Genomic DNA, 11,920 nt, shown 5'->3' with positions numbered 1-11,920 from the left:
GGCGCAGGACTGGGCAGTCGTTTGCTCTGTTGTTTGTAGAGTTGCCACGAGACAGAACCAACTCGAAGGCATCTAACAACAACAGCCAATGATTGGTGTGACTTATAAGACTATGAATGAAGGAGCCAGACCAAGTAATTCAACTGAGTCCCAGGCTTTTAAAAATTAGAATAATTATTTTTGCAATTCATCTATTTTGTTTCTTATTGCTGAACACCATTTCATTTTATGGATATACCACAATTAGTTTATCCATCCACCTATTTATGGATGTTTGGGTTGTTTCTAGTTTTCAGTTATTACACAGAGAGATTTTAAAAATATCTTTTTATTGGGGGTTCATACAACTCTTATCAAAATCCATACATATATCAATTGTATAAAGCGCATTTGTAGATTCATTACCCTCATCATTTTCAAAGCATTTGCTCTCCATGTAAGCCCCTGGCATCAGCTCCTCATTTTCCCCCCTCCCTCCCTACTCTCCCCCACCTCATGAACTCTTGATAATTTGTAAATTATTTTGTCATATCTTACACTGTCTGACATCTCCCTTCACCTACTTTTCTGTTGTCTGTCCCCCAGGGAGGAGGTGATATGTAGATCCTTATAATCTCGGTTACCCCGCAGTGAGAGATTTTTTTGAACATTCATATACAAGTTTTTGTAGAAGTGAGACTTTACCAGATACCTGATTTGCAAATATTGCTTTCAAGTCTATAACTTATCTTTTAATTGTGATGAATAGGTTTGTTATAAAACTTTTCCAGTTCAATAGTCTCTATCTGTTCAATTGGGTGACATTAATTTTATTTATCATCCTGTACGACCCACACCATTATTTGTTTCTAGATTTTTCTGTCACTCTTAGCAGAAGTTCAGTGTCCCTCTCCTTCCTACATGTCCCCTTAATAACCACAGTTCTGCATACATTTGCCTGGTCTAGATGTTTCCTATAAATGGAATCCTTCAATATTTATCCTTTCATGAGTGACTTATATCACTGTGGTTGTAACATAATCTGTTGTCAATTTGAGACTTACAAGTGAAGGGGTGGAGTTTAGCCTGCCAATCAGGTGACAGTTGATGATCTCATTTGGAGGCACAGAGGAGATAAATAGCTCACTTGAGACAGGACACAGGCTCACTCCCTGTGAGACATTTCCATTGATAAGACAGATGGAGCTACACTAGAGCTCGGGAGCTGGAGGAGCCACATGGAGACCCCTGCCAGCTCTGAGATGCTTACCCCGCCACTGGATCCACAAGACCTTCCACCCACTGGACTATGATCTTCCTGCATTCAGTTTCATTGCATGTGTTTCATGAGTCTGACGAGGACTCTATAGATTGGTATCAGACTTATGGCCTAATATCAGACTTATGGATTTGATCTGGACTGAGTTGGGATGTTTTCTCAATATTCAATTGCTCTTGTATGTAAAGTTCTTTCTTATACACATATGTGTGTCTATGAATTTGTTTCTCTAGTCTACTAGGACTAACACAATCACTCAGGATGTTATTCCTAGGTTCATCCATTTTGTAGCTTACATCAAGACTTCATTTTTCTTTTCAGCTGAGTAATATTCTATGTATGTAAAACATGTTGTTTAGTTATATTTGTATTGTTTCTACCTTTAGGCAATTGTAAACAGTGCTGCCATGAACATTTGTGTAAAGTATTTGTTTGAATCTCTGCTTTCAATTTTGTTTTGCTATACTTAGGAATGGAATTGCTGGTTCTTAGGGTAATTCCATGTTTAACTTTGATTTTAAATAATTTTATTGGAATATACTTCACATATCATACAATTCAATTCAATTGCTCAATCATATTAAGATTTGGGCAATCATCAACACAATCAATTTCAGAAAACTTTCTTCTCATACTTGTTAACTCCCCATTTTAACCCCATCCTTTCCTGCCATGCCTCTAGACAATTATCAGTTCAGTTAATGCCTCTCTCTATATATCCACCTATCCTGGTTTTTATACACAGAAATCATAAAAAACACAAATAGGAAGCAAACTAACTAGCTAAAAACCCAACAATGACTAGACAAACCATAGAAAAATCACAGTGAAAAAGAAAACAGAAAATATTAAAAACAGAAACAACTTTAAAATGGGTCAAATGGAGATCAAATGATAAGCTTTGTTGAACTGTGTTGAGGAGCCACAGGACCGTATTCCAAAGTGGCCATAGCATTTTACAACCCCATTAGCAATTAATGAAGATCCCTATTTCTCCACATCCTGCCAAGACTTGTTGCTTTCCATTTGTTAAATCAAGGTCATCTTAGTGGGTATGAGGTAATACCTCAGTGTGGTCTTGATTTGCATTTCTCTAATGACTAATGATGAAGAACATCTTTTCCTTGATTGTTTGCCATTTAAATATCATTCATATTATTTGTCCATGTTTTGTTTATGCCATTTGTCTTTTTATTGTTGAGTCATAGGAATTCTTTATATATATTTTCTTTTCAATGATTTTATTGACATAAATTCATATATCATAAAATCCAATGGTTTAAACATATTAAAAGTAGTTATTAAATCATCATTACAATAAATTTTAGAACATTTTCTTCATTCTTGTACTTATATTTATTAGCTCCCCATTTCCCCCTAAACACCCCTGCTTTAAACCTAAGAATCTATTAATCCAGTTACTGTCTCTATAGATTTACCTACTCTGGATTTCATAAAAAGAAAAACAAAAGAAAATCCAACAATAACAAAATAAAACAAAGAACTTCAATCGAAAAGAAGGCAGAGCATCATAAAACTAGAAAAAATTTATTTATTTATTAAAAATATTTTATTGGGACCTCTTACAGCTCTTATAACATTCCATGCATCAATTGTATCAAGCATATTTGTATATATGTTGCCATCATCATTTTCAAAACATTTACTGTCTATTTGAGCACTTGGTATCAGCTCCTCTTTTTTCCTTCCCACCCTTCCACCCTCGTGACCCCTTGTAACTTATAAATTATTATTTTCATATCTTACACTTACCACTGTCTTGCTTCAACCACATTTTGTTGTTCACCCCCTGGATGGGAGGGAGCATTAAGAGTAAATTATTCAGTGCTACAGCTCTTTTAGAATTTGTCTAGCAGGTTTTTCTGGTCTTCCCGGAAACCCCCCCCCCCCCAAAAAAAAGAGTAAATTATTACACTTAGTTCCAGTTCTTCCTCACCTTCCCTCAACCCTCTTGGTATCGCTACTCCCATTTCTGTTCCTGAGGGGTGTACCTGGCCTAGATTCCATGTGTTGTAAGCTCTTATGTATACCAGTGTACATACTCTGGTCTAGCCAGAACTGAAAGGCAGAACTGGGGTCAAGATGGTGTGGGATGAGGAAGTCTCAAAGAGCCAGAGGAATGTTGTATATTCAATCGGCGCTATACTGCACCCTGGTTGAATCATCCCTTCCTTGTGACCCTTCTGTGAAGGGATGTCTTATTGTCTACAGATGGGTTTTGGGTCTCTGCTCCGATCCCCTTCATTCTAAACAATAAGTATTTTTTTTCTTCATTTTGCGCATGTTACCTATTCCATAGACACCTCATGATCTTACAGGCTGGTGTGCTTCTTCCATGTGGACTTGTTGCTTCTCTGTTATGTGGTCACTTGTTTAACTTCAAGTCTTTAAGATCCCAGATGCAATCTCTTTTGATAACCAGGTACCATCAGCTTTCTTCTCCACATTTGCTTATGCACCCGTTTTGTCTTCAATGATCAGGTCAGGAAGACGAGCATAACAGAATGCCAGATTATAAGAAGAAAGTGTTCTTTCATTGAGGGAGGGCTTGAGCAAAGGCCCAAAGTCCTTTCACTTCCTCGATGTATTGCCATATAAATATATGTACATAGGCCTATGAATAAATATATTTAAATATGTACACACTTATGCTTATACTTTTATACCTTTATGGCTTTGCTTCCTAGATCTTCCCGCTGTTTCCTTTTACCTCCTCCTATCCCATCATCACACTCACCCTTCTTCTCCCTCTTAGTACTTCCTCTCAGCTAGATTGCTCTTGCTCCAACACCACTAGACTCTCAATGTCCTCCTCGTTGTGATTTTGATTTTCTAGTTGTTCCCCTGTCCATGGCTGTTTGCTCACTGCTCCTTTCCCCCACCTCCCCCTCCCACCAAGTACCTCCAAAACCATCAGTCCATTGCTTTCTCCTCAGGCTTGCTTCCCATTCATAACTTATATAGGAAGGCAAAGCCACATAAGGGAGACAAAGCAAAAAGAACAAATTTAAAAGTTTCAAAGGGGAGAACAAATATTAAAGTTAAATTTTAACATAGTTACATCTACATTAATCCACTTTCCAATTCACTCTGTCTGATACAAAGGCTAGTCATTTCCCTGGTCAATGGTCAGAAGGAATTTTCCAGAGACAATTCACATTGGATCCTGCAAATGGCTTCAGAGCTCATTGTCATTCATAGCCTCCTGCAACGCAGGTGCTTAGAATTTATGTTGTGATACTATTCCCTCCTTCAGTCTTGGATTATTCACAATCCTCAGAGCACACAGGCTGGCGTGCTTCTTCTGTGTAAATTTAGCTGGCACTTCATTTATAATTATATGGCTGCTTATTTTAAAACAAACCTTTAAGACCCCGGAAGCTATTCTTTCTGATAGCTGGGGGCTATCTGATTTCATCACCACACTTTGATATGGCACTCATATCTTCAATGATCTCTTCATGAAGGAAAGTTCTTATTTATTTATTTTTTAAATCATTTTGTTGGGGCTCATACAGCTCTTATTACAATCCATCCATCCATCCATCCATCCATCTATTCATCCATCCATCCATCCATCCTTTGTGTCAAGCACATTTGTACATATGTTGCCATCATCATTTTCAAAACATTTTCTTTCTACTTGAGCCCTTGATATCAGCTCCTCATTTTCCCTCTTCCCCCACTCTCTCCCTCATGAATCCTTGATAATTTATAAATTATTATTATTTTTTCATGTCTTACACTGACCAATGTCTACCTACACCAACCTTTCTGTTGTCTATCCCCCTGAGAAGGGGTTATGTATAGAACATTATCATTGGTTCCTCCTTTCTCCCCCCATCTTCCCCTTACCTCTTGGTATTACTACTCTCATTATTGATCCTGAGGAGTTTATCTGTCCTACATTTCCTATGTTCCCAGATCTTAGCTGTACCTGTGTACATCTTCTGGTCTAGCTGGATTTGTAAGGTAGAATTGTGGTCATGATAGTGGGTGTGTGTGTGAAGGAAGCATTAAAGAACGAGAGGAAAGTTGTATGTTTCATCAATGGTATACTGCACCCTGACTGGCTTGTCTCTTCCTTGCGACCCTTCTGTAAGGGGATGGCCATTGTCTACAGATGGGCTTTGGGTCTCCACTCTGTACTCTGCCTCATTCACATGATATGATTTTTTTGTTCTGGGTCTTTGATGCCTGATACCTGATCCCATTGACACCTTATAATTACACAGGCTGGTGCACTTCTTCCATGTGGACTTTCTTGTTTCTCAACTAGATAGTGCTTGTTTATCTTCAAGCCTTTAAGATCCCAGATGTTATAATCTTTTGATAGCTGGGCACCATGAGCTATCTTTACCACCTTTGCTTATGCACCCATTTTGTCTTCAGCAATCATATCAGGAAGGTAAGCCTCCAGACCTGATTATTCTTACACGTTTTCATATGAACCTTATTCAAAAGTTGTCTAACTCCATGGCTGTCCAGGACTGCATGAGTAGGTGTTTTTGCCTTGAATTGCAGTGGGATTTGGGGAGCCTCCCACTGACCCCGGCCATGCAAGTGAAGCTGGTGTCTCTAGGTTTTCAAATTGCTGGGGAACTCCTGGAGGTGAAACTCCGAGAATTCAGCCAAGTATGTAGTTGGCTATACAGATACTGATGCCAGAATGTGTTGGAGGAGTGGCAGGTAAAGTAATTTTTATTGATAACAGTAGAGGGAAGTTTTATTGTTGATAGTGTGATGGTCCTTGTGACTGCATTTAGCACCTTCGCCATACAGCAGGACCTTCACATAGGAAATGAACACCAGAAAGCTCAGGAGGATTCCACTCCTGAAAATATTCTTTCCCATATTTAATATTTTCATTGTTGTGTCTCCACAGAACTACTGGCACAGGTTATCTTCTTGCAGACTTCATTTCAGAACAAAGGTTCCATCGTGGACAGTATGGATTTTCCTTTTCATCCTGACCAAGAGGACCCATCCCTCTGAGCCCGCTTACTAAATGGCGTTGCCCACAGATGATCAGTCTTGCAAATATTCACAGGTTAGCTGAATTTGAACCAATCAAGTAACAATAAAGATTGATAAAAATCAAGCCTCACTGATTCTTACTTTAGGGGAAAATTGGGGACATGCTGCTGTAATACAGCTAATCTTTTCCTGGGACCAAAACCAGAGGTAGGCAACATTACACAAATCACCAATCCAGAAGAAATAACAGTACTCATTCAAATCACACTTCAAGGGTCTAGGGATGCTCTTGTTGCTACATTGTCTTTATTGACAGTGGAAGCTTCACTGAATTCTCCCAAATGGTCACAAGAATAAGAGAGAGAAGCACAGAAATCTAAAGACTCATCTCAAAGTACAAGTGTATTGATGCTCTGAGAGTCAGTGTGTACAAGTCATAGCCTCGTTCCTTTAAAATATAAACACACATTATGGCATGAATGAATCAGGAATATATTGAAATGAGAGGGGAATGTTAAAGTAAAGGATTTTCTGAAAAAGTTCTTCTAAAACAGTATGCCACTATTATATTTTGTTCTGTTTTCATTTCTGTAGCATTCAGGAGAGCTGATACAGGTATTTTATGAGGAGGCATCAAAATGTTCATAGAAAATTTCATCTTTTTAATTCCATTGCTCTGTGATTTTTTGAAGTCCTGTAATATTTCGCAAATATGGAAAACTGATTTTATGTGTCCTATCTGAATTTATCATTCAGAATGTTTTTCCTCCCTTTCTTTTCCAATTGTCTAGAAAAGCCTAACAGGAAAACATTTTTTTTCATTTTCCTATGATGTTCTTTTCTATGAATGTAGCTCTGATAGTTCTTTCAAGTCTTCAGATCTTTTGAAAAGAAGTAAACACCAGGAGTCAATTCATTATATTTAGTTTTGTGGTTCAGATATAAATTTTAGATGACAGAAGTATCCTTAATCTAAATCCTAAAATCTTAGCCATTTGTTTAAAAAAATAAAGCTGGCCTCAATCCTAAAGTCTAAACCATTTGTTTAATTAGAAATATAAAACTAACAAATAATTTTTAAAAAGCTGTCTAACAATCTTTAAAAACGTTTGTTGGTACTTTACTGAGATGGCATTAATCTTATAAATTGTATTAGGAATACATAATATCTATATGATATTGAGCCATCTAATACAAGAAGAGGGTTGACCACGGAAGAAGCACACCAGCCTATGTGATCACGGGGTGTCAAAGGGATCAGGTATCAGGCATCAAAGAACAAAAAACCAAATCATTGCGAATGAGGGGGAGTGCAGATTGGGGACCTAAGACCCATCTGTAGGCAAATTGACATCCCCTTAGAGACGGGTCCCCGGGAGGAGACGAGCCAGTCAGGGAGCAGTGTAGCAACGATGAAACATACAACTTTCCTCTATTTCCTAAATGCTTCCTCCTCCCCTACTATCATAATCCCAATTCTACCTTGAAAGTCTGGCTAGACCAGAGGATGTACACTGGTACAGATAGGAACTGGAAACACAGGGACTCCAGGCCAATGATCCCTTCAGGACCAGTGGTGTGAGTGGTGATACCAGGAGGGTGGAGGGAGGGTGGGGTGGAAATAGGGAACTGATTACAAGGATCTACATATAACCTCCTCCCTGGAGGATGGACAACAGAAAAGTGGTGAAGAGAGACATCAGACAGTGTAAGATATAATAAAATAATAATGATTTCTAAATCATCAAGGATTCATGAGGGAGAGGAGAGCAGGGAGAGAGGGGAAAAATGAGGAGCTGATACCAAGGACTCAAGCTTTGAGAATGATGATGGCAACAAATATACAAATGTGCTTGACACAATGGATGGATGGATTAGGATAAGAGTTGTATGAGCCCCCAATAAAATGATTTTTAAATAAAGAAAAAAAATAGGGTTGACAAGAACATATTTACTCCTATAATACTAACTGATATTGATTCACTAAGCACTTATTCTATTTTTATTTTACACTGTGCTAGGCACTAGAGATATGCTTGTGAGTAAGGTAATTACAGGTTTTGCACAACTAATAGATACATTATAGCACCTTAATGTCTCTATTAGGTGAAAATATACATGTAGAATAACTAACTCTGTTTAATCTGGTAAAAGCTTCATATGGTTCTATATTATGTTCATACTTTTCTAAAATAACTTGAGAACATTTTAATGGCTTGTTTCTAAGAGAATTAAAGTGGCACTATTGAGTTCTTGGAACTTCAATGATCCCATATTGTATCATAATGGATCAATTTGAGCCATTCTTAATGGTATCACAATGGCACGTTTAGTGATTTTGTCTGTTTCCATGTCACTAGCTGAGCTCTGATGGAGAAAATCACCCTGCAGAAAAGCTTGACACGTTAAACGTTCATGAACCTCAACCTCAAATGGGTCCCTCACACTGTTTGCTGTTGGTCGGTGGTGAGCGGCCCTGCCTGAGGGCTCCTCCGTGTGTGTGGCATGGAGCTGCTCTGCTGGGTTTTCCAAGCTGTGATCTTTTGCAAGCAGATTACCAGGCCTTTCTTCTGAGTCCTGGTTGTGTAGTGGTTATGCGGTGGGCTGTGATCCTCATGGGTCAGTCATGTGAAACCATCACCAGCTCCTTGGGATAAAGATTGGGCTGTCTATTCCCATAAACAGTTACAGTCGCGGAAGCCCCCCAAGGGTTGCTATGAGTCAGCATTGACTTGATGGCAGTGAGTTTTTCTAAGGGACCTCTGGATGGGTTTGAACTACCAACCTTTAAGTTAGTAGTTCAGCACTTAGTCATTTGTAACACCAAAGGACTCTGCCTAGCCATGCTTTATTCTGATTTGAACAGCTTATGATCTTACTTCTATAAAATCTATTTCAAACTCTAAATTCTCTTCAAACTTCCACCATAATTTCCCTTTTCTGCAATGATGATTCATCTTTTTCCTACCAAGGAAAGTAGAAGTCATAACTTCCCTTTTAGTAACCTTACACAAAAACCTAGGTGTCCACTCATGATTTTTTGTTCATGTTACAATGAGGGAAGTACTCTTCCTCTAAGCTTCTAAAAGCATTTTGTTCACCCATTATCTGGTGTTCATATCTTCTTTCTTCTCTTTACCTGTATTATGCCAGGTTGTCTAGAGGATCCAAACCAGTAAAGTGTATATAAAGGATTAAATAAATTCACACACACACACACACACACACACACACACACACACACACATATATATATATATATATATATATATATATATATATATATATATATATATATATGAGAATTTATTTCAAGAAAATGTCTCATGCAGTTGTAGAAGCTAATAAGTCACCAATCTGAGGGTCAGACCTCAGACTGGAGGCTTCTCCTTACTTACATACATGCAGGCACTAAGGAACCCAACATTAATAGGTCAGATGGCAGGGTTCTAGCCCACTGGATTATGGGAGCTGACAAAGGCCAGAATCCGCAGGTCAGATGGCAGGCTGCTGGCTCATAATCAAGAACTGGAATTCAGAGGACAATGGATCAAATACAGAATTGACTAAAGAGTGAACTTCACCATAACATTCTTTCTATTGGATGTGGCCACACCTCAAAGTCCATGCGTTGACTTTTCAACATCAGACCACAAAGGGAAGGGTGTATTATACAATGTTGTGGAAGAGCAATTATCCTCATGCCTGTGAAGTCACTGGAAATCATAGCTGGTCATACCACAGTGACCATCACACAATTTTACACTCTTAAGTGTTTACTCTCTTCTTGACTTCTATTCATGTACTGTCTCCTTCTGCAAAACATGTACACATATCATCATAACAAACAAAAAAGCCTTTCCTTAAGTTCTGAAGTCACAAGAGTGTGATTTTGTGAAACTAGAGAGAGAGACGGCTCACATGGGTGCAGGAGCACGCACCCACTGAGAACAGTGAAAGAGCACAAAGAAAACATGGGACAGCTGCCAACCACTACAGTGAAACTGACTGACTGGAGCCAGGTCTAATGCTGAGAGAACAGCTGACATGTAAGACATGTTTGCCATAAGCAACATGGCACAATAATTTGGGCTCTTGAAACAGTTTTATTATTTGTAGATCTGAAGTAATAGTAGTTGTCTCACTGCATTGTCTGAAGGATTAAATAAATTAATGACTACAAAGCTACTTACCATGGTACATGCACAATATATATTATCTATTATTATTTTTGTCATTGTTATGGTAGCAGATGGGTAAGCTTGCTCAATCAAATACGAAATCATACATATATTCATTGCTGAAATACATATAAAGCAACACAGATGTCTTTCGCCTATAATTTGACCAGGGCTGTAAGCATGACATCTATCCATTCAATCATAGAAAAATATATGTGTCAAGCACTCTGCTACGCAGAAGACCTAGCAGAGTACACAGTTGGGATACCTAGCAGAGTAAGAATAAAAAACACAAAACTCTACCCTTAAGATCGCATGACAGTCAATGCTTAAGCATATAATTATAATACAATATGATAAAAGCAATGATTGATAGACATAGGATATTATGGGAGTTCAAAGGAGGAAGCACAATTCTTGGGGCGAGGTGCATGGAAGATATCTTCCTGGTTGAAGTGAAACTGGATCTCACTCCTGACATGTGAATTGATGTTTACAGAAGAATGTGGATTATCAGACAGGAGGAAGGGATTAAAATCTCTTGTCCTTATACCTCAAGTCTAAGGCAGTGTAGTTCCATGTTCTGTTTAATTATTTAAAATATACTACTGAATAATCCAATTACTGTCTCTTTAGTGTTATCAGCAAAAATCCACTGATAAATCCACTACTACATAAATTCACTGATGAATCCACTACCACTTAAATCCAGCTACTGTCTCTATAGGTTTACATTTACTACTAAATCTGGATGAATGGTTTCTTGCTTCAGGAAAGTCCGGGGAGCTAATCATGATGAGCACAAGAATGAAGAAAACAGTGTAAGTTTGATTGTGATGATGACTGTACAACTCTTCGTAATATAATTGAATTATTGACTTGTGTGATTTGTGAACTCAATGCCAATAAAATTATCCCCCTCCCAAAAAATACTACTGAAAGGGTATTTGAAACTCACTAGTTCAATTGGAAAAGATATAAGAAACAAGTTACTACATGACAATACAAGGAAGAGGCACATCTTCCCTCATTGCAAGTGGAATGTAGCAGAACTGCTATAGAAAGAAAGTGACAGGATATCACTTAAGGGAGGTGGTGCCTGGGAGCCCAGGTCAGGCTTCAACAAATAATGAATAATCTAGGTAATGTCATCATGGTCCAGGATTTTTGTTCTCAGATTGAAAGTTCAAAGTTCATAGCTTATTGCAAGAGATGGGGACTGGCTCAATTTAAACATAGGAGACGAGGCCATAGGTGACACTGTACTCATTTATAGTAAGAAATAAACATTTTTTGGATTGTCATGATTAGTATATTTGTTCCATCTAGGTGGCACACAAGTTTAAGTGCTTGGCCGCTAACCGAAAGATTGGCGATGAGAACACAGCCTGAACTTCATGGGAGAAAGAGTTGGCAATCTAACGTCCAGCCAAGAAAGCCCTGTGAGGTTGATCTCATCAGTGTCAGGTGAGGAGGCTGTGAG

At 38.3% G+C, this 11,920-nt stretch overlaps 1 non-coding gene and 1 pseudogene across 1 annotated transcript; both read left to right on the top strand.

Annotated features, from left to right (window-relative positions):
* Window positions 1–3,101: 3,101 nt before the first annotated feature.
* LOC142452105 (U7 small nuclear RNA) lies at window positions 3,102–3,163 on the top strand. Its single transcript, XR_012785161.1, has one exon. It is a non-coding gene; the product is annotated as a U7 small nuclear RNA (small nuclear RNA).
* Window positions 3,164–5,916: 2,753 nt separating this feature from the next.
* LOC142451603 (DNA repair protein RAD51 homolog 3 pseudogene) lies at window positions 5,917–6,613 on the top strand (annotated as a pseudogene).
* Window positions 6,614–11,920: the final 5,307 nt, after the last annotated feature.

The sequence above is a fragment of the Tenrec ecaudatus genome, chromosome 6, assembly GCF_050624435.1.
Source record: "Tenrec ecaudatus isolate mTenEca1 chromosome 6, mTenEca1.hap1, whole genome shotgun sequence".
Classification (NCBI taxonomy): domain Eukaryota; kingdom Metazoa; phylum Chordata; class Mammalia; order Afrosoricida; family Tenrecidae; genus Tenrec; species Tenrec ecaudatus.
Note: the sequence above shows the minus strand (reverse complement) of the source record. Positions and strands in the feature narration are given on the sequence as shown.